Here is a 23,289-nt window from a genome sequence, read left to right on the forward strand (position 1 = left end):
GCTACTCTGAATGCAGTGATTTTTGCTTACTGCATTACAGTGGAAACATCTTTTAATGCATATCCTTTGGGTCCTATGTTCCTGTAACAGCTTTATCTCTTTAACAAAATTAAGTGCTCAGTCTTACTAAGCAATCACATACAAATTAAGATGACCTAATAATCATTATTTTTGACTGACTGGCAAGGGTTATATGGCTGATTTATTCATTATTAGTTACAGTTTCCGTAGGTCTTCACTCTAAATTCTGGTTCCACACAGTCATTTGCGATATAAATACATTATTTAAACAGACTCAGACTCCTACCAAACCCTTTACTCACACACGTCAATCACTTGCATTTCTTTGCTGACTAACAGGCCAATGTACTCGAGCCAAGGCTACCTACATGGATAAGAGAATGCAGATCCAGACTTTTTTTTCATGTTTTATTTATGCAGACTTGGGGTTATTTGATGTTTAAAACATTGTTGAGACATTTCTCTATAGCTATTCTATTTATAATCCATTTATATAAAGGATGGTGTTACAACATCCTGTTATTCCAGGAAGAGCTTCTGGACTACTGGGATCGCTGTCACTGAAAGCAATGGATTATTTGGCTTCTCCATGTGTGAATTCCCTCACTGTCAGTGCTCAGGTTCACTTGGAAGACATTTGTGGATTCTTCAAGCTTCACTTTTAATTCTCCACTTGAAGAACAGCAGTACAAAGCATCCACAACTAAACCTGGCAAGAAACTTGTAAATTGAACCTTAGAGAGATATGGGTCTGTAGAGAGCAGAAATAAACAAAGCAGCTGGCTATGGCAGGGAAGTTCTTTAACTCTGATTTCTCATCTGAGTTCATCCCAGATGGCTATAATTAGATTCTTCTAGAGAGACTGTGGGGCAATATATATTGGCATAACCCCATAAAAATGAGAAGACTCTAAATACCAGGACAGAGATACAATACATCTGTCAAGGAGAAAATATGCTTGGACACAGCATGGGCAGGAGCTGCTGGAGGGCTCCCCAGTCCCAAAATGCCTGCCCAGGAAGGGAGTCAGGGCTGTTCATTGCATGACTGCACCATGAACAAAATCTCCTGGGGGAACTGGCACAGCTTGGTTTTGCCACCCACTCATGCCATATCCAGGCTATGGTTAGAAATACAGCAACTCTGGGCACTCCCCTCTGAGATTGATGTGCCTTAGCTGTCTTGCTGCACTAATGTCTGGTCTGCTGAGATTATGTGAGGCTAGAAATCCCTTCTTCTTATCTGCAAAACCATCTCAAGGTAAGATGAGCAGACAGCAGCACGTGTGATCCTAGAAATCCTAACCTATTGTGGGGTGAGGTGGTATCTCAAGACATCCTGCCTTCCTCAGCAGTCACTAGGTGGAGGACTGGTGGGGAAAGTACTACAATAACACAGAGATGATGCCACTTATGCAGCAGTGTATTTGTTATGATGGAGGAGAACACATTCTCAATGGAGTCTGAAATCTCAGTGAGATTCAGCCCAGAGTTACACTTCCACTTTTGGTGCCTACACCCAGGGCTGCAGCAGGGGGATAGAGTACCTGCGTCTGCTCCAGAGGGAGTGAAGGAGGCAAAAAATGAGGTAGGAACGCTTCCAGGACAGCTAAGAGCAATGCCGATGAAGCTCCTTTTCAGGGAGAATTTCTTGTCAGAAGTGCCGAGCCATAGCTCACTATTTAATGCTCGCCTGCAGGGTCCCTGCAGCAGGTCGTACCCAAACAGCACCCTTGGGGCAGTGGTGGGGAGGGCAGAGGGCAGCAAGGCTCTGAGGAAGAGCGAAGTCCAAGTTGCTCCAAGTTTTCTAATAGTTTCAATAATACATCATAGCCACAAGTAAAGCATGGCAGAAACTCAATAAAACTGAAGGGGGTTGCACAGCTTCAGTTTACCTGATTCACTTCTCCACATAACAAATTTCTGGATCCGACCTCACAGTGGTAGATGATGCTACCCCCAAACACCTCTGAACACCCATCCACACCTACCGCTGAAATGAGGAATGAAGTTATGAAGTTACCACTTTTTCCAAAGTACCAAGATCAGGAAACCTGCAGACATTTGCAAGCTGAAGGTGCTTGAGCTGAAAAGATGAAGAGGGGGGAGGGCATGCTCATTCTGCTCTGCAAATTATTCGGAGGCTCATCATTAGCGCTACCTGCAAAAGATGATCCTACTGCCAACAGCAAGCGGTCTGTATGCAAATACTCCGTCCTCCCATCACAACCAGGAAGCCAAACATTTGGAGCCCTTTGCCAGGGAAGCAGTCATAATAGGCACGATCATAACAAGTTATATTATAATTGGAAGCCATGGTACAATAACCTTAGATGAGTGATCAGTGCTTTCAAAAATGGCCAAGGAAAGGAAATACATCTATCTCCATATACTTTATTGAAGTCTGATTCAAAGAGCAATGTTAGTGATTTAACATAAACGTAATACATTTTTATAATCCTTATCAAATGTTCAGTCACTAGATCAGCATAAAGCACAGCTTATTAAAATGGATAAGAAGGGGATTATGTGATTCATATTGTCAAGAAAGGAAATGTATTTAAAATACAGGGATTCTTTAATCTGTTGCTCAGAAGGCACTGCACACATTGCCAGCAGAACAATATGTGTGCATCCAACTTTTAATCACACAGGTCCTGACAAAGGGAATAGTAAAATGATTCTTCCTAGCACACAAGATAAGCTTTTAACAATATAATCCTGATTGCATGTCAAACTTTGATGATTTTAGTTTGGTGACTGACATAAGTATTTAACTACGATTTGCAACTTATAACAACAAGGCTAAGATTTCAAAGAGTCTAAATGCTCGTTCTAAAATTTTGCATATCTACTTGGTGCATATCTAGTGTTTTCTAACAAAGAATTTTATGTGCTGATCTGCGACTTGGCATGCAAATTGAACACAAAGCTTATTTGAGCACTCATGAGTAAAGGCTACTTTCAATTTTTCAATGAAAATGGCTCCCAAATAGAGACAACTCTGAAGAAAGCAGCCAAATATTAACTGAGACCTTATTAACGAAGCTTACAATGAAATATTTTCAGTTCACAGTTAATAATATTGAATAGACATCATGAAAAACATAACGGCCTCAAAAATATTACTCAAAGGTTAGCTTTATTCAGCTGTGGTATCTGTAAAAATATAGGCACAGTGAGACACTTCGTTATGGAGCATTCTTATCAGCATGAAAATTAGTGTTGTATCAGATACACATGTGATGAACATCTAACACCCACTGCCAGGTGTTCAGCATGGGAGGTGATCATGCTGTCACCATCGTAATGATCTTAAGGGGAACTGTAAACAGTAAACAATTTCTCTGAAAAAAAAAGAAAACATTCTGCAAAAATGTAAAGGAGGAGGAGGATTCTCATCCTGGAAGGAGTTGAACCTGCATTGCCAAACTTCTCACCTGATGAGGCAGTGATGAAGTCTCTGGACAGTCAGATGCATGTACAGTATTAAAACGTTCTCTCCAAAGAAGCTTATAAAAAGTTGACCAGATTCTCACCATAGACTTTCTCAAAGGCTTTGTTCAATAAAGGTTTTCTTGTTAATATTGTCACAAATTGACTCAGTCTATGAACCGCCAGTGTCTTGTTAGAGGTACCAAAACTTATAAAGTTTATTTCTTTTGCAGAAAGAAAACTCAGCTTATACAAAATTCCTTACCATTTGTAACTTAGGTGCTTGTTACGTACTAATAATTTATCAATGACAAACATGCTTCCCAAATCTCTTCTAACAAGTAAGGTAAATTTACTTTACAATTGTGATGAGTTAGTAATGTACTCTGTATGTATGCACTGATAAGCAGTTAAAATGCTTAGCGATACATGTGTATATAGGGTAAACAGCTTTACCATGAACCTATACACTCAAGTTCAGAGAAGACAGACCTGAAGAACATTATCGCTTTTAGGTTTCTCCAAAAACCCAGTACGTAAACTCTGAAGACAATGTGCCTGGATGTACATAGGCCTGAAGAAGTCAACAAGAAATGTGGATACCTGAACATTTCAATATTGACTGCGGCCAGATACAGGGTAAACTGGTATCATGCAGCTTGACTGCTTGCTCTAGGACAAATTTTCTCTGTAAGTTGTCTTCTGCATGTAGGAATCTTTCTGGATGTCTTCTGCATGTAGGAATCTTTCTGGTGACTCACTGCAGCCATTAATTATTGCATGGCAGAACAGAACTGCAGGTCAGAACTTAAATCGATTTGAAGCAATTACTGACACTACCAGAGGATCCTACAGAACAACTCAGTCAATAGTAAAACTACCTTTTCAGACCCAGGGAGGAGGCAGGTATAACGAGTACATAGGTGCAAGATACGTAAGAAAATTTTTGATGATATCAGGCAGCTCCCCTTGAACATTTTTCCTACAGAAAAACATGGACTTGGCTTCTCATGTATATAACTGATTTATTTTTGGTTATACAAACACACGTGTACATACATACTGAGAGGCATTAGAATAATCAGACTTGTTTTGGCTGTATCTTGACAGCTAACAGTTTCTACAGTCTGAAAATAATGAAAACTGGTTTATATGATAAAAAAATTTAACGGGTAAGACAACCTACCAACCAAAACCAGAATTCAGAGCCTGATATGAGGAGCAGTTCTGGTTCTTCCTATACTCAGCACTGAGTTTTGACTTGGAAGCATGTTTGAAGAGAAGTTTGTATTTTCCACTTGGTATTTTGGGACAGAATTACCAAAGCCAGAAGTGAGAATGGAAAAAAGCTGAGGACACCACAGTAAAGAAAATAAGAGAACCTGAAGAGATTTTTGCACAGGGAGAGTATTGCTACTTGAACATGCCAATGCTTTCACACTGGGTCTGAAAATGATCTTGTGTCTTCAGCAGTTACATTTGCACTTAAATACTGTTTAATCACAGGATCTGTCTTATGACTGGGAGAAAATTAAAAGAGTGCTTTCAATTCACATCATTCAGGCAGGAATTAAAAAGTAAAGACAATAATAATGAGTCCTAACAAAATTATACCTTCCTTAAAGTGAGGTTATAGCAACATATTATCATTAGATGGTTTCAATCTTTTATTACATCCAGAAAATCAGAAAAATGCAGCACAAGTACTGAACCTTTCTCAGGAAGAAATTTATGTCAATGGAAGTACTTAAGCCATTATCAGACACAGAAGCCTCACAGTGCTGCTCTGCACAAATCCAAGAGCAGAACAAATACAAGCAAGGCACTAGGTGTAGGTCTGTTGGAGTACTTAGCTTCACACCCGCCACCATAAGTTTACATAAACTTACAGGGAATCTATTTTTTTTCAGATAGTAAAGCCCAACAGAAATACAAATACCTGGAACAAATTTAACTGACATGGCTGACACTTCTGACCAGACAAGAGATCTGTAATAGTTTTAATGTACTTTGACCTTTCAGTATCCTAGGGCTGATGGAGCATGGGTCCAAATATAAGTTCAAGTCTTACTCACAAGTCTTAGGCACAGTGCAATTTGAACTGTAATAACTATTTCATCTTCTTTCTTTAGCATTAAAGCCAGTTTTTGTTAAGCATACTTTTAGCTCTTCCCAACAAGATACACTTCCATGACATAAATCACTGTAGGTTAGAAAACCAAATTAAACAGCTACATTTCATGGTCTCTACAGTAAAATCACTGCTTTTGGAACATTTTACAATTCTTTTTGCATGCTACTCACCTGGAGTTAGTTCTACTTTTGCCCTGTTTCTTGCACAAAAGCAGCCAACACAAGGAATGCTGAACCAGCCAAACCTGTCTTCAATTACATCAGTTTTGCCATTTATTTAATCTTCGAGAGATTTCTCCAGGTAAAACATTAGACACCATTTTTACTTATACCAATAAAATAAATTATTGCAGGGCTATTTTATTCTTAAATATTGATTTTAAAAAGGGAATGCATGAGTTCCTTGATAAGCAGACTAGAACATCAATCATGCAATTTGCTCTGACATTGGGTGAGATACAAATACTTGAAGGATGAAAAAAGTGGGGATTTCTGAAGGTGGTAACTTGTTGATAAACGCCAGTGTTATCATAGTGTATGAGTGAAACAGTGGCCAACCTACCTCAAATCAGTGCTGTTTTCATTGCAAGCCAAAAAGTGATGATCACCAGTGACCAAAGCAGTACACAAGGTCCTAAGCAGGATTCCATTAAGTGAATCACTTCAGTGTTTACATAAAATATGGTAGCAATTTTCAAACATTATTTTAAATTGAAAATACATATTATGATAAAGCTGGAACATTCTAATATTTCAAAAGAGGCTTTGAAAACAATTTGGAGTAAAAACAGATCCAAAATAGATAGCAATAAATCTTGAGTTTCCAAGAGTCGATACTCTTTTGAAGAATCAGCACACAGTTCTTAGAGTAGGTCCTCTGTAACCTTGCTATAAATTTGATTTTGTATGTTTTATTCATTTTAAGAGGCAGTATTAACCACATAATTATTGTTGTAATTCATTCCTTATGTTGCTATGGATTAAACAGTAACTTATCTGCAGTAATTATGCAATAGGCTGTAACTAACTGAAATATGAATACTGCCAGTTTGTCCCACTGTGTTTCAGTTCTGCTACATAATTGTTAATGTTCACAACAGTGCAGTAATTGAATTACAGAACATTAGCCACATGATTATTATAATCATAAACTGCTATCAAATGGAAGACTGAAATAAGGCTCCAAACACTGAAGTTACAAAGTTCATACTGAAAAATGTTAAGACACTTATTTGAATTAGACTACCTTCTCAAGAAACTGAGCAGATGCCATTTGGGTTGTCAAACTGGAGACTTCCTCACAGATCTAGTGGGATTCATGTGATCCAAGGTCAGCTGTCAGTACATTTTGAGCCCAATTTTGGCAGATGTACAGTTACCATCATGAAGAGAATAAGGCATTACCAGGGAAGAATTCCTCACATTCAAAGGAAGGTGTTTGAGATCCTGCAAGCAGATTCTCCTTGGAAGTGTTTCTGGTGTGTGGTTTTAATTAAATCCCCATCTTCCTGACCACTGAATCAAGGTGGAGAAAAGTCTTTTGAAGCAGGACTCACTTCTTCACGGGAGACACGTAGTGAAGATTTTCTCCGTGAAATTAAGTGTTCATCGCCTTCATTAGGCCATGCATTCATCCTTAGCTTCCCTTACTGGGATACACAGAAGTCTTAGCTGCTTTTTTTTCCCATTGTATCAGTGTACAAAGATAGTTATCTTCTATAGCTTCCTACATTTGCTGCAATTCAAACAAGGTCACCAAGGCCAAAGAGACTGTCAGCTCGGCTTCTGAGGGCATCCTGGTTTCATCTCAAGCGCTGATTTTGATTTTATGTCACTTTTTCTAACCAGGAAGATTCTGTCACTGAGGTTCACAACTTAAATGTGAAATTATTCTTATTAGTCAATTTGTTGCATGTTCTCTTTGTTTTGTGTGGGTTTTTTTGTTTGTTTGTTTTTTTGTTTCAAGGTGGTCTAAATATCATGCAGTGGAAGATCATGACTGAGAGGACGGAGATAGTGTCTAAAAGGCTTCTACAGTGATTTATCCAGAATCTTTGCACTAACCAGAAAGAGATTTCAAGTCTAGACAGGCACATGCAAAGGCCATGCAATATCAGTCTGGAAAGAACAAATGTGTAGCCTACTGGGGCTTTCTACATTTGGCACCTCCACGTTGTACTTCCACCTCTACACACCTTTTGTGAGCTCTTAACATGTGAAGCTGCAGATCATTTGTGGTGAACAAAGCCCTAACAGATTACTCATTGTTAATTAAATAATCTGATTCTGTCCACTGAATCTAATGCATTAAAGTATTTAATGTTTGTTTGGTAAACTGCTTTGCTAAATGCTCCTTTGACTTTTATTGGTAATAAACATTAAGCATTTATGGTCTGTGAAAGCAGTTTCACATCTAGCTTATGCTGTTACTATTTACAGTTTGTTAATGAAATACTATTAACTTGCTTCAAACTGCAAGTTGTTTTTGTTCTACTCCTTAACTTTTATTATATAGAGTATATAGAATAAGTCAATGAAAATCACATAGGCTGTAAGCAACAACAGTACTTGTTACAAAAAACTTGCGCTATCAATGCAAAACACATTTTCAACTAAATAAAGCTCCTACTAGTATTTTTTACTTTGATTCCTGCTTATTACAAGCACACATTGCATTCAATTGCACTTGCCCACTCCCAGCCTGTGCTTCCCATGAAGGGGGGACACCACTCCCACGAGTTCCTGGAAAAATGGCATTTGAGATGCGAATGTGGGAAGCCTAGCTCAGTCTGAATTAAAAACTTTTGTGTGAGATAATGGCTACAGCTCTCTGACGTTAGTAGCTAAAATGTGCACACTTAAGAAATAGAGTTTTCCCATGCCAAAAATTATGCATGTACTCCTTTCTTTAAAATACCTCAGTAGAACTCTTGACGTGTTCTTGAAATTTGGGAAAAACTGCCTGTGCGTGCAAGCCATTTGTGTTGCCACACAAAGCAGGAGATGCATTTCATCTGTCAGGGGTATAAAATATAGTTTTCTGCCACTGTATTTGTGTCCTGTCTATCCTGCACAGCAGCAAACAACCTGAGTCTGACCCCCTGCTAGAAGGGGAAGATTGGGTTCTGTATCCAGGGAAAGAAAAAACACAGACATGGAGCTTCACAAGGTAGCTGCTCTGCTTTTGCATCTGCATGAAAGGAGCTTTCTTTGAATGTTAGACATGCATCACAACCCTTCTTACTGAATATAACTTCTAATCATCCCTTCTGTTCGCCTGCTTGTCCAGAGTTCACAGGAAGGAGCACGCTGCCCAGACATTTGTGTATTTACCTCATAACATGGATTTTTGACGTAAAAAGAGTGGGCTGGTTTGGTTGTTCTGATACATCTGTTTCCTGTAAAAATAACATTATTGTGACAGTGCCGTTCTACCTAATGTAAGTAGTAATAGGGTGATTCATTATTCTCCTTCGGAGGTATCCAATTTGTGGTAAGAAAATCATGAAATAAAAATCATGAAATAAATGGAATGGCAACAGTTCCAGCTGTTGTCTGCTTAAGAACGACAGAACATCTATCAAGCAATGACTAATTCGCAGTTTTGGAAGAGCTGACATGTAAAGCAGGCCCCAGCTAGCTGCAGGGCAGGGACTGGCTAGCGAGGCACCTGTAGGCCTCAGGCAGGGCCCAGGCCCAGCTCAGGCTCAGGCCAGCACCACCACTGAGGCCAGCAGACGCCAGCACTGGGCAGGTGTGAGCCCTCCACTCCTACCGGGTATTTAGAAACTTGCAAGTGTTTGGTCTGTCTCTTAAAATTCCTCTCCCGTAGGATAAAACCAGCCCCCTGGCGCAGCTGAGGAAGCTGACAATCAACCAAGCAGGCAAGGCAATGAGCAGCACCAAGGTTATGCCCGTGTCCAAATTAACTCCCTGCACTAAAAGAACAATGGGACAGACCCAACGGAGGGGCACAGACCTAAGTTAAAAAGGGAGCGGCATCTTTGCGCTGCCTGGTGGGTGGCTTCACTGACATTTTAAAGCCTCCAAATCCACATCACCACTGGGCCCATTCCAAGGGTGAGCTGCAGGATACTCCCTGGGTCTGAGCGACTGCATGGTGGTTTTATTTTTAAGTCCTTCTTGTTTAATATTGATTATGGTAGGGCGCTGTAAGGTTAACAGCATGAAAGTGTGATTAACATACTGGTGGGTTACATTTTATCTTTGGAAAATAAACATTTGTATGTGAAAATTTTAATCATCATCTATACTACTATGATGAGTAAGTGTTAAGCACAATGTTGAGAAATTTTGATTTTTGACTCAAGTTATACAATCACAAAAAACACAATCCTATCCTACCCCACCACCAAAATCCAGGCAGGGGTAAGCTAAGAGATGGCTAGAAGAAGCTAATCTATTCTTAACCTTGCTTCATAAGTGACAGCAAAATTAAATGGAAGCAATCATGAATCATAGGAGGATCAGAGCTGGTTAACTAATTGGCCTATTTTCTGTACTGTCAGAATCCTCTTGAGCAATTTTCCTCAATTATAACTGCAAATCAGCATGTTATTTCCTCCTTGCAAACTATGCATTGCTTAAGGACTAACTAGGTGTCCCAGGATATTTCCTGATCTATTGCTGGAGACCAATTCCCACTGTTAAATAATTACAGGAAGTTCAGAGTCATATGTTGGAAGAAAAAAATCTATTTTACCTATCAAGATAAGGCAAGTGAAAGCCTTAATTATAGCGAATAAACTTGATTTTTAATAGTAGGCTTTCCTAATACTTGGGGACTTTTGATCAAAGCGAGGGACAGCCTTAACAGAATATACTCAGCACTTCCTCTTCAGATATTGATTTCCCTTCAGTGTGAAGACTATAATACTAAAACTTTGTCAACTAGAGAGTCCACTTGAAAAAAGGACCACAGTTATTCATTGCTATTGTTCAGGGGCATCAAAGATATGATTAAACTTGCATGCAATTAGAGCAATCAAAATAAAGGCAGTTGCTTCTCTGCTGCATCTCTGGCTGCTAACTAATTGCACAATTTACATTTCACCTGTTACTTTTATTTTCAAGATGCATTATGATGTCTATTTAGTTAACACCAAACTTCCCTCACATGAAATAACACTGAAAGGATGGAACCTTATCTTTTCCAAAGGACAAATAACACCTTAGAGAGACCCGTGGGAAAAAAGCAAGGTGACAGAACAATTGACACTTCTAAATGATATTTAGATTTTCTCATTTGATGCAGACAACAAGAATGCATAAACAAAACTGATCTGGTATAAAACAGAGAAAAAGTAAGAAATTACTTTGTTTACTCACTTCAGAGCAGCGCTACGTGGGATGACAAAGCGTGTAGGCTTTTCAGGTGACAGGATGGAAGAATCATTGTAGTCTGGTGGGACCATGAGGAACACAGCTTTTGCTTTTTGTTTGTTGGTTTTTCAAAGTCTTTCCCACTGCTAGCCATATGCCTGCTCAGGGGCTGAGCTGGATTTGCTTTCAGAGCATACCTTCCAGCTCATTAGTAACTACAGGCTCATTTTCCCTGGTGACACCTGTGAGGGGTCTTTGCCCATCTTTCACAAATACTTGACATTAGAGAAGAATTATTTTCCTGTAGATAGTACACAAACGTCCTTCTTTGCTGCTTGAACTAAGTTTGCGTTTTCAGCATCACAGGTATAGTTTTAAAACCCATCCTGTATCACAAAAAAAAAATACTTTGATATTGGAAATGCTTTCATCTCAGGTAGTCAAGAACTAAAAAAAATCCAGAAAGTATTTATGAAACAGCTAAAAATCTTTACTTCATCAGTCATTTAAACTTTTCCAAACACTGCTGTCACTGTAGAGACTATTTTAAAGGTAGGCAGATAGCTGTAGACTAGAAGAAACTATGTTTATTGGAAGATCATGAAGGAATACTAGAGATTAAGGCTTCTTAGCATCAGTGACTACAGTTGCTCATACCACCCAGCATTTTGGGTTGTCACACAGCAATTAGGACAGTCTACCCAACAGGCTCTGTCATGAAATAGTCTGGAAACAGCTAAACAACAAGCAGTATCTCCACAAAGATTTTCTGAATTTTTGCTAAAAAATGGTACAAGTGCTGGATGATTATTTAATATTCTGTTTAAATAAGAGTTTGTATAGAGAGATTTAGGGAGTCTTTGTATGTAGTATAAAGATTCTACTCTGCAGATTATTTGAAGTTGTACTTCAAAAACCTCCAGTAGTTTCTACAAGTCATAGAAATATTGACCACATTTCTCAGTACTGCATTGCTTCTCTCTAACAGCATCTACAGCATCTGAAGGAGGCTAGTTTCATTGAAGGTGTTGTAAATGGTCTGAACTAGCTGCATCATTCATGTTTAAATAATCTACTTCAGGTGGCCTTGATTCAGTAATTTATAGTGAAAGCTGTGGGATATTCATAAGCTATATTCAAGATAAGTGGACAGGGTGAAAAGTGTTTTTGCCTTTACCTCTTTCACATAGAAATGTTCATCTGAGGTCAAAAAGGAAAACAACATTTGAAGACAGAGATAGAAATGATGCGAGAGATGCTTAAGCAAGTGTATGATCTGCCTATCCCTTCCTGTCCTTCAATTGTGCTTTGGAGATGAGCCATTGCAGCTCCAAAGCAGCAGCCTGTACTCAGCTGTGAACCACAGCATCTCCTCTTCTCTTTTGCCTGCAGGGAATTTCAGATATGCATTAAAAAAAAAAGGCAAGCATAGCACTATTGACTTCAGCAATGTTTTGCTGGTAGAACAGAGCACCATTTGGCTTCAAGCAAGAGAATGTGAAAAGTATTGAGAAACCCCCAAGGAGAGCCTAGGATTTACAGCTCTCCAGCAAAGACAAACTGACAGAAGGTTAAGCGATGTCGTTTCTAAAGCACTGTTTGGTGAGTGTAGCTACAGCACTGGAAAGGAGACACCTTGAGCCCAAGCATGATAGATGTACAGAATGGCAGTATGTATGCTGGGAAATTCAGACCTATAATTGTTTAGAATTTACCCCAAATTGTAAGAGTGATTTGGGCACCAATACTGTCTCTAGGCTCTACATACTTGGCCAAGAACTAAGGCTGTTCAATGGATGCCATTTCCTTATACCCCCATCAGTACCTCCTTGTCTAAGTGACCCATGCTTACCTTCACACCAGGTTACTGGGGAGAGCTGGGAAACCCCTACAGAAGGGCTGATATTTAGGGAATACAGTCTTTCTATTTGGGGGACAAAAATAGAACAGAAAGAGGCATTTGCTGTAAGAGACAGATGCACACTGAATTGATAATCCACAGCTTAGATGTAAATCAGGACACATGCTGCTGGGATTTTGATTGGTACTGCAGAAGACAAAAACCAGAGCTTACCCTGAACAGTATTTAAGCTCTCTCAGATTGGGCTACTGTATCATACGCTCATTTTAATTATTTCTCCCTTCATTTATTAAATGTACTTACAAATCTGTTGCCACAAGTATTTTTTGTGAGCATCAATAGTTCAGTCCCGCACATTAGCTGTATGATGCTACCAAAGCAAAACTGATGCCAGCTGACGACCCCACTACCTGATCAGGAAATAGTCTTCCTGGCCTCTGTTATTGCCACATATACTCATGGCCCTGAGAGTACCAGCAGTCCCTAAACACCCTGAGCAGCCTTGGATGGGGCCTCTACAACAGTCCTCACCCGAGCCGTGCTGCAGGCAAACCGGTGTCTGCTCAGCTCTGATCCTGGCTGGATAACTGGACTTCCTGGCTTGACCTGAGACCCAGCCTATCACCTTATTTCTCTGATGATCACCGGGCTGTTAACAGGACATGCCACTGTCCTCAGCCCTGTTCTGAATGGTGCTGTGGGGTTGTGCCCTCATGGATAAGGTCACTGCCCCTACCTGTGCATGGCCACCCTTGGCTTCTGGACTGCCGTCCTTCATGGAGCAGCCCCACTCCTGCTGCTCCCTCTCAAAGTACCCCCGTATTCCTCCCTAAAAAGGCTGCTTTTTGCATGGTGTGAAGTCAAGAATATACGACCGATGTGCATAATGACAGCTATATACAGTAGTGATACAATTTTTAAAAAAATCTATAAATGGCATCACCTTGCATTAAACTTCTGACTTGAGGAGAGCATGAGGTAGACTTGACATTTACATCTATTCAGGTCAGATATTTAACACCATGTGCTCCAGGTCCCTTTCTTCCCGAGGAAAGGCTGTTCTTCCTTAATGAATGCATGTGCTCACTTTACATTTTCCCAAAGCCCAAAGTGGTTCAGTTTGAGCTTGGCTGATATCCAGCTCAAGCTGCACAGGAACACGAGATGACTGTGAATACAGTAATCAAAAATGTAGAGTAAGGAAAGGTACAGTGCATTATCCCTTAAAAGAACAATGTGATTTTGTTGCTCCCCCTTCCCTAGTCTCATACCAATGTGGTATCAGTGATATTACTTCTATTCATGCCTGCTATGGGGAAAAAAAAGTAGATTAAGTGCACCCAAATCATAACAACAAAATACAGAAAGCTTAAAGTAAGATTATGCACTTACACTGGTAGCCTTTTTGAATTCAAGAATAAATATGGATGAGTAAGCTCCAAAATTAAGACCTGAATTTAGGAATATGTATGCCACATGAAAGAATGAACAAAAATGCAACCCCTCACAGCAAGACAAGCAAGTAGTTCCCTCCACCACCCTCCTTCCCCCCTTAGAGATTCAGTAAGGTGATCCTTTTTTGTTGGTATTTGGGTGAGGATTTAGGGATTATGTTCAGAGGCTTACAGGTGACTTCAGAAGAAACTAGATGCCTGAAAATTACCACTGTCAGGCTTACAAAAAATCAACATCACTGCGTTGCATGCCAGTAGGTAGACTAAGTAAATTCAACTTGAGGACACTTGGGATTAAACTTGCCTTTTTTTTAAGCCTGACCACAGTCTCATTTAATGTATTTATTACTTACATGGCTGGAAACCAGGGAAATACATAAATACACAAAGCAGAACCTCAATATTGCAAAAGACCTGGACAGCAGAGGAGCTCATTAAGCTACTTCATAATGTCAAGTTCTGCGTCTCTCAGCTCAAGAGACTGCTCTCCTGGAGCTTTCTGCTGGGCTGAAGCTTTGCCACACCTAAAGGAGTTGACACAACGTGCACAGCTGTGTTGAAAACAGAAGAAAATATTTAACATGAGAGACTTGTCAGAAGCAAATCCCAGGTACTCTAAGTGCCATCTCTTCAAAGGACTGATAGAGACTAAAGTTTCTGTCTGGAGCCCATCTCCCGTTCATCTCCCTGCAAGACTGCGTGGAGCCTCACTTCATCTTCAATACTCTAATGAGTTCTTTGATTTTATTAGATGTTCTCATTGATTTAATTTAATGATTTATATATGGCCTATACTCTTAGTGATTAGGTATTTTTTTCTGCTGAAGGTAAGACAAATTACAAAGACAACCCACAGTGGGTCACATAAAACAACCACAGCCATCTCCAAGGAGACATTAATTGCCTAGTTGTGGGAACAAAGTAACCAAAGAAATAATACAACAAAACTCAAACCAATTAGGGTGCTTCACATTATGGATTGAAACCCAAGGACCTAGGAAAGTAAGAGAGAACTTGAAAAACAGCTAAATTGGTGAGTCATTTTAATAACAGACTGGCAAGTTGGGCACATGGGGCTGTTGCAGCAGCAAGTTCTTCCAGCTCTCAGGCTGTCTGGTTCCAGATGGGAACCAGGGACAGATGCAACAGCGCAGGTGCAAGGGGCTCAGCCTCTGCCAACTCCTCACCACCCTGCTTCGAAGACCCAAATCTCAGCTGTCCTCTGAAACAAGATGGAATCAACAAAATCATTATTTCCCCAGGAAGAGACCAGGTACTCCAGGAGAAATGGTAAAATGATGTTTTCGTTTCAGAGAAGATGCTGTGCTTCAGTATACAAGAGAAGGAAGAGAGATTTATCTCTGATAATTGGTAACTTGGCACGAGCAATCCGAAAGCAGGAAAAAAAATATTCATCTCAGATAATTTGTAGTTCAGCATGAGCTTTATTACACATGGCATTAGAGGAATTAGCATTCCACTAACAAGTGGAGAAATAATTCTTTGGGAACCACCAACTGTTTCACTATTACTGGTTAACAGGCCTTCTTAGCTCCATCTGGACAGTGGCCATACCTCAGCTTGCTTCCAAGGAAGTCGTCTCTGTTTCTTAAGCAACAATTTTTAAGTACAATCATTATTACATCAAAAGTAAAAAGCAGAAAGAATTATCTTATGTATTGTAGCTGGTAAGTTGGGGGATTCACTTAACAGCTATGTTGGAATGAAGGTTAACAGCTAAGTGGAATGAAGGTTATGAATGGGGCGATAAAATGCAAATGCAGAACCTGTTCAACATGAGCTGGAGGCAACATACCCACTAAGTTCCAAGAGGAAACAGATGTGAAGGTTTCCCCCCAAACTGGTCCAGCCTGCACGCTGTGCTCTGCCCTCTTCCAGCAGGAGAAGTGCATTATTCCCTGGCAGAGGGTTTGAAAGTCATAGCCACCTTAGACAAGAGGATGGCACAGTCCTGCTGCCCGTGCTGCTGCTCAGGATCCCCACCATACCACGGGCTGGTGCCCAGCTTCGCCACTGCAGAGCTCCCCTCCGCTTAAGGGATGCGATGGGCTTTCATTACAGCCTGCCAGTCGTTCCGTATCTTTACTACATGAGAACTCATTGAAAAGAAAATACCAGTGTAATCACAGGGAAAACCACAAATACAAAAACAAACAAAAGGCAAAACAATGCCTGCAGGAGGCACCGCTATTCTGGTGCTCCTGTACAAATCCAAACAAGAAGCGGATGAGGCGGGAGGGAACAAGTCTGCAACAGTTCTCCTCTGTGCACTGCCATCCCTGTTAATATCAGCAGCTATTTCTCTAAATTGTGACTCAGAGGGATAATTAAACTATTGCTGCTCCCGTGCTCCCCACAGAGCAGCGCTGCCAGCCTCCCCTCTCCCTGCACAGCAGTCACCCCAGGGAGAGCTGCGCAATGCTGCAGCCCCGGCCGCATGGGAGGCACCTCAAATATATCCCAAAGTCAGCAGTGTTGCCCGCCTTCTGCTACAGCTTTCCAACATCAAAGCTGCCCTTATTTCAACATTTACTCAAGAACCATTGAGGTTATAGCAAAACTGGGACACTCATAAGCGATAGGAAGTTTGAATGAGGGAGATAAATGATTAAAAGTGCTCATGGTAGGAGTAGGTACTGTCTTTTCAGGAAGCACCACGTACTTACATTGACCATTTTCCTGCTCAGTGGCCTATAAATAATGTCACTGCAGGCTGCCGCGCTGGGGTGCAGTAAGGAACTCCTCTGAACGCTGCGCTGCTGGTATCGCAACATCACCTGGGTACAAGTCAGATAACATCGCCCAAAATACTGCCACACAGAGTGATTTTAATTTATTGAAGGGAAGGAGACTGCCCATGTATGCCTTTCTTTAAGAATTATCAAATCTGTTCAAAAGGAAGTTTCAGCTTAGGGGGATAAATGATTAAGTTCTGCTCAAGTTTCTCTACTTATTTTCATTTATAAGAACATCTGTGCTTCCTTTTTTTTTTTAAAAAAAAAATCACTTTCTCCACTACTTATCATAGGGCAATCACAGGTCAAATGTACCCAACAAAACACAAACAACCCTCTGCTGTGCAGCATAATGAAACTCAGCGAGGAACCAGTCATCAATGAAACAATCAATAGCACACATCTGAAGAAAGCAAGGAGGTTGTAATATCATCTGTACGCCTGGCATTAGCCACTGATAACATTAATCCCTAGAATTCTGCTATACCATATCTTTTTTCCCCATATACCATTAAATATCATTTTTCCCCCAAGAAATAGCCAAAGAATTAATTATAAAGTTGATTTCAAATAGTGCTTCAAAATGGAAATTAGTCTAGTGTTTAAATTAAGCAGTAGATTGAAATGGCTAATTGTTATCAGCCCAAAAGAGAACAAGCAAAAAAAGTTTGGGAACATTTTAAACCCCAGCTGAACTCAGGCCATGAGAATGAAGTCCTTGGACCCATGAATGAAGCTGTCTTGACCCATCCCTTCATTTGCCTTTCATGTAAAATGAACATGATTCGGATCCTGCTAATCTGGAGATGTCACGGCGTAAAAACCTGCCCACATGAGGAAAGGACAGCAAGAGCGATATCTTCATGCCATGCTTTCTTGCTCTATGCAACCCTGGGCACATAACTCAAGAAAAACTGCTTGAAATTTGTGCCTTCCAGAATACCATCTGTTGAATGCCTCTTGCCCCGCAGGAGGCTGGAACAATAGGTGAATCAAAGGCAGCAGGAAAATCAGAAAAAATCACCCTGTCAAGGGCAGAGAATGGGAGCTGAGAGGCAGATACCAGAAATAGCCAGAAAATGGAGATTACTTCAGTAAAAGGAAGAATTTAATGTTTTGCAGGGAGAGATGATAGAATAGTGAAAAATCCCAGACCAGAGCACTTCATCCCTCTGAAGCATCACTAAGGTATTTCTAGCCTAAGATGTGCTCTATCAGCCAAGCTGAACTTTATTACTTCCAGAAACGTGTTGGATGTTGTAGTTAAAACTAACAAAATATTGCTTTATCACAGAAATAAAGCACAATCTCTTTACCCAAGAAATTTTCAGAGAAGAACTTTATCTTCTTGGCTAATAGCAGAACTGCACCCACAATCCCTACCATGGTGTCCTCAGTGAGGTCATTCTCCTACTGCTTCTGGATGCAAAGCTGAGTTGCTTTACCAGATGATGCTCATGTCCCACAGAGCTCCCAGTCTCTCCTCCTCCAGCCCCTGTTAGCAGAGCACAGAGGGATGGTGTGGGGTTTCCGGCTGTGCTTTCCTAGCCATTCCTCATAAAGCTTCATAAATAAACTGGCTCTATCACTCAAGTAAATCTACAGCAGTCATCTCGATTGTCTTAACAGAAAGGCTAACAGCATTAAAAGTGGTAAAGCAGAGACCTGATGTACTGAGGAGTGTCAGAAATCAGTTCTGCAACCTCAGCTCACCCCTCTCAGGACACTTAGCAATATATTAGGGTTTAAGCATGCTTAGTTTGTCTTTTACTGTTCTAGAACAGCAATTTCCCTAGTCAGATCATGAAGGACTGTGGCATCAGCAAAAATTACCCACCAAACTATCAGGTATTATGGGGACAGGTTCTTCAGCACCCCAACCCAGACCTGTTCTCAAGGGCACAAAAGCTCACCTGAGAGGTGACATTTTGCTGCCAGGCTCCCATCTCCCTTCCAAAGCAAGCAGGAAACCATCATTTAAGGATGTACCAACACAGGCCAAGTTGTAGTTTCTCCTGAATTCATTCCCAGAAATGGCTGAAATATTTTTATTAAATACTCCTAAAAGAGGAGCATGTGATTCAGTAAATACCCAGCCAAGAGAATGCCAGACAGGATGATTTACACCTGTCAGAGCTACCAGGGACTGCAAACAGGACCTTTAAGGGAGAAGCAGGAAACCCTGGTTTCTCACACTTCACTACAGATACTGCCCTCACAAGCTGGACAGGCTGATCAGTAAAGGAGCCTCAGCAGTATACCTCGTGTGAGCACAAATTCTGGTATCTAAATGAATGACCATTTGTTGTGGCCACAACCCTTTGCTACTCACTGAGCAGTAAGCATTTGGAGCAACAATTACACAAAATTACAGGCCAAAATATTTTGTTATATTTGCTAATAGGAATATATTTGTACAAATGTACATCTGTTCAGGGTTAGCAGGGGTCCCCAAGCCGTTGTCATATTTGGCTTAAACATTACTCCACAAAGATCCTTGAGGCAGGCTCCTAAAGCAGAAAGCACTGGCCAAGTTGCACCAGGGCTATGTGCAGTTATCACCATCTCAGAGTTTCAGCCAGCCCCGCTTCCCCACTCTGTTTTACTAGTTTCCAGATAATTTGCATTGCATTCTTAATACCCTCTCGGTTATCCAGTCTCCAGAGCACCTCACATTAATAATGGATCCTCTCTGAGGACAGTGAAGCATTAGGGAGATCCCCCAGGCTGGCGTAAACAAAGGATGCCACAGGCTTGGAGAGCCTCACAGAGCTCAGAAATTAATTAATTTGCTCGCATGGGCAAGGGGGGTTCATTAGAATAGCTCTGCAGGCTCCGGATGGGGGTGGCTGCCCTTGCTGCTTGGCCTGGATCCACCCCACACGTGACAGTGGCTTGAGGCAGTGCTCCCATGTCTCTCCTGGTCCCCACTCACCTCCTCCTGCCCCAAGGCAGGAGGCGGCAGCAGCTCTCCTGAACTTAGGGAGGGAATCCCAGCCCAAGTGAATCCAGGGACAGCGTTCTTTTCTAAATGATAGCATAATATCATTTTTATAATAATAATAATAGATAACTCAGAGTAGAATGTTGTCTATTATTCTAGCAAGCCATTTGATGCATTATTAATTATACGAGAAATCTAGGATACAATGCATAATGAAGTCGAAGCAATTAAGCACAAGTTTTTGCACACATTTAGAGAGTCACCCTGCGTACTTCCAAGGTAGAAGGAAGAGTAAAGTGACAGGCAGAGCTACAGGGATATGATGCTGCTCAGGGTACATGAAGAATAGACAAAAAAGTGTTCAGAAGTCTATAAATATGTAGCTAAGGTAAAATAAGTCAGAAAAATCATAATGTTCCCAGGGTGTTTGGTTTTGTTTAATCGTAAGGCAAGCAAGTACGATATTGAACAGAGAGAGAATTAGGAACCGAAGCAGCAAAGAAGAGGTCACTATGGGAACAAGCCGTCCTACCCAGAGCAGAAAGCAGTGCTTGTTTGCCCTTACTGTAACCTCATTAGCTCTGTTCTTTCTAACTTATAATCACAAACATAACTTTAACCAGCATTTGTATTATTCATAAATCAGAGTTCCTCTCCCCCACAGAAAAAAACATGCATACTTGCAAAGTGAAAGATATAGTAGATATACATCTCAAAAGAAAGTGACATCAGCTATAGGAACCTCCTATGAAGCATCATACCTGAGCTGGGGCAGGTTCTTGCATTGATTATTCAAGGACACACTAAGAGAAAAGCCACCTCCCCGGCAAGGCTACCCTACTGTAAAGCCTAGAAATGAGTTGCCCTTTGCTTTGGGCTCATTACATTTACCACTGCCTGCGTCAGAGAAGGTGCCGTAATACAAAGCAGGAGAATATGGACAAAAACATGCATCCACCACCATTCTGGCTATCGCTTTTCCCTCTCTCGTTCATCTTACCTGTGATTAACACTCCCCAGAGAAGCTAACCTCAGTATGTGCAACACACAGCCAACTCCTGACACCCCCACACCCCTCATGAGCAAGGCCCACACCTTCAGCAACCCACCCACCCCAGGAGAAGCCTTTATAAGCTCCTCAGGCAAGACGCTCACATTCATGCCATGCACATGGGCCTCATCCCATCATTTCCCTGCACCCGCACCCAGACACCCTCACTTTTTCAGGCCAGCCACCAGCAGTCAAGTTCACTAAACTTTCACAGGTGGGGAAATAGGAGCCTCATTCTTCCTAGTGCTTCGTGTTTGCCTTATAGATAAAGGAGAGGAAGTCTGAAGTTGTGCTTTACACAGCAAAACCTGATTTTTTTACAGGGAGAGCAAGAAAGAAAGGCTTTAAGCTAATAGCAGCAAAGGGAACACCAACGAAAATTGTTCTAACGTCAGGAACAAGGAGACACTGAAAACTTGTTAAAGGATGCAAAAATCATCAGACATCTTCCTGTTTACTAGAGGGGTATTGAATGAATCCTTTGGAAATGAAGCTCCCCTCCACAGCTGAGCAGACCCCTGTGTGCACAGCCCTCTACCAAGCACTCTGACTAATCTCTGTTAATTCTACTTTAATAACAAGCTGGCAGTAAAGGTGCTGATACTAATTGCCGAGCGTTTCTTTGCTAAAATCAATCCTTAACACTGACCACAATAAATGAGTTAGGCTTTCATATAAAATTCATACTTAAAATAACTATGAATCTTCCTAATGTGTCATTTGACATTTGTTATTACTTGGCTGTGGACTGGCTTTGAATATTTTATGAAATATTTATGGCAGAAGGGGATATGGGATTCATAAGAGCAAGACACATACAATATGCTGAAGATTAGTGACAATTACCACAAGGGTAAAATTAGTATAATCAGCCATCACTTCCTTGTGAAAAAATGCAGCCTTAATTGGTGGCAGGTGGATATTTCTTCCATTTTCGAACTGCACTTTGTTGGGACTGATTTGCCTGGTTTTCTTCACTTTTGTAGGATTAAATAAAATTCTGTTTAAACATGAACTTTGGCTAATTAGCTCCTGGTAAACAGAGAAATGTTAGGTTCTCTTTCAAGAAACACATTTTTAATTCCTTTTTTATCCCCAATAATTTGTCAAAAGAAGAGAATAATAATTACATGCTTAGCGTCCCACTGATGTGCAACAGATTGCAAGCAGGTAACAGTGGACTTGGGGAAAGAAATTCAGGTTGTTTTGTTGTCCTTGCTGGAATGGGGATTGAATTCAAAACGTTTGATTAAAAATTGTTGCAGAAGGTCTGCAATTAAAAAAAAAAAAAAACATGTTTATTAACTGGTCCTCTGTGATTCTCTCCAGTGAGAGTGACAGATCCCACTTCACAGACAGAAACACTGAGCCAGAGGACATCAGCTCTTGCTGTAGTGTTTCCAGAGGAAGCTGTGCTTGGGACCTTGTGTATGTCCTGTATTGGCTGGTGCTGTGCAAAATGTTTGCAACCAGGTATCACAGAATGGCTCGGGTTGGAAGGGACCTCAGAGCTCATCTGGTTCCAACCCCCTGCTACAGGCAGGGACACCACCCACTAGATCAGGCTGCCCAAAGCCCCATCCCGCCTGGCCTCGGACTCCTCCAAGGATGGGGCACCCACAGCTTCTCTGGGCAGTCTGCTGAGTGCCACCCCACCCTCTGAGCTCCACTGGGAGCCAAACCGCTGCAACTTTCATTTAGTGTGGAAGAAATTGTGAAGTGGTGTTTTGTTGAAAAGGCTTTTCAGACTGAATGGAAATTCACCTCATTTGCGCGACGCTTGAGACAATGCACACACCTTGAAGAGGTGCTGCTTCTAGATTTATACGTGCTGCTCGTGCAGAGGCAGTGAAAATAAGTCAAAAACTGCTCTTGTGTACATCACTGCACCAGCCGCCGAAATCATATATTTAACTAGGGGCTGGAGCTTGCCTTGCGTAGAGAATCTGTACTGACAGTCCTGCAACAAGGCATTTCAAAGGATGGCAACGGCTGGAGGACCACAAAACACATGCTGGCAGACAGACCTTGGTAACAAGGACCAAAACCTTTACTTTCAGCAAAGCTCCCCTTGCCCACCAAACCAGTGTTTCTCATGCAAACACTTGAACACCCGTGATTTCGTTCTCCTGAAATCTCCAGGGGTTAGATGCTTCAAATCCTAATGGGATTATGATTTAAACACAGTGATGCATTTTGCATACTAACACCATACCTTAAGACATTTTGTTGTTTTTATCTAGAAGCAGACCTAAACAGCTGTCTCTTGAGAAAGAAAATCCATATACATT

At 41.0% G+C, this 23,289-nt stretch overlaps 1 long non-coding RNA gene across 1 annotated transcript; it reads right to left on the bottom strand.

Moving 5' to 3' along the window:
- Window positions 1–10,144: 10,144 nt before the first annotated feature.
- LOC310880643 lies at window positions 10,145–21,326 on the bottom strand. Its single transcript, XR_014571836.1, has 3 exons — window positions 20,948–21,326; window positions 13,737–13,961; window positions 10,145–11,318 (listed from the first exon to the last, which is right to left on the bottom strand). It is a non-coding gene; the product is annotated as an uncharacterized lncRNA (long non-coding RNA).
- Between the last annotated feature and the right edge of the window lie 1,963 nt (window positions 21,327–23,289).

This window comes from Anser anser, assembly GCF_964211835.1.
Source record: "Anser anser genome assembly, chromosome: 13".
Lineage (NCBI taxonomy): Eukaryota > Metazoa > Chordata > Aves > Anseriformes > Anatidae > Anser > Anser anser.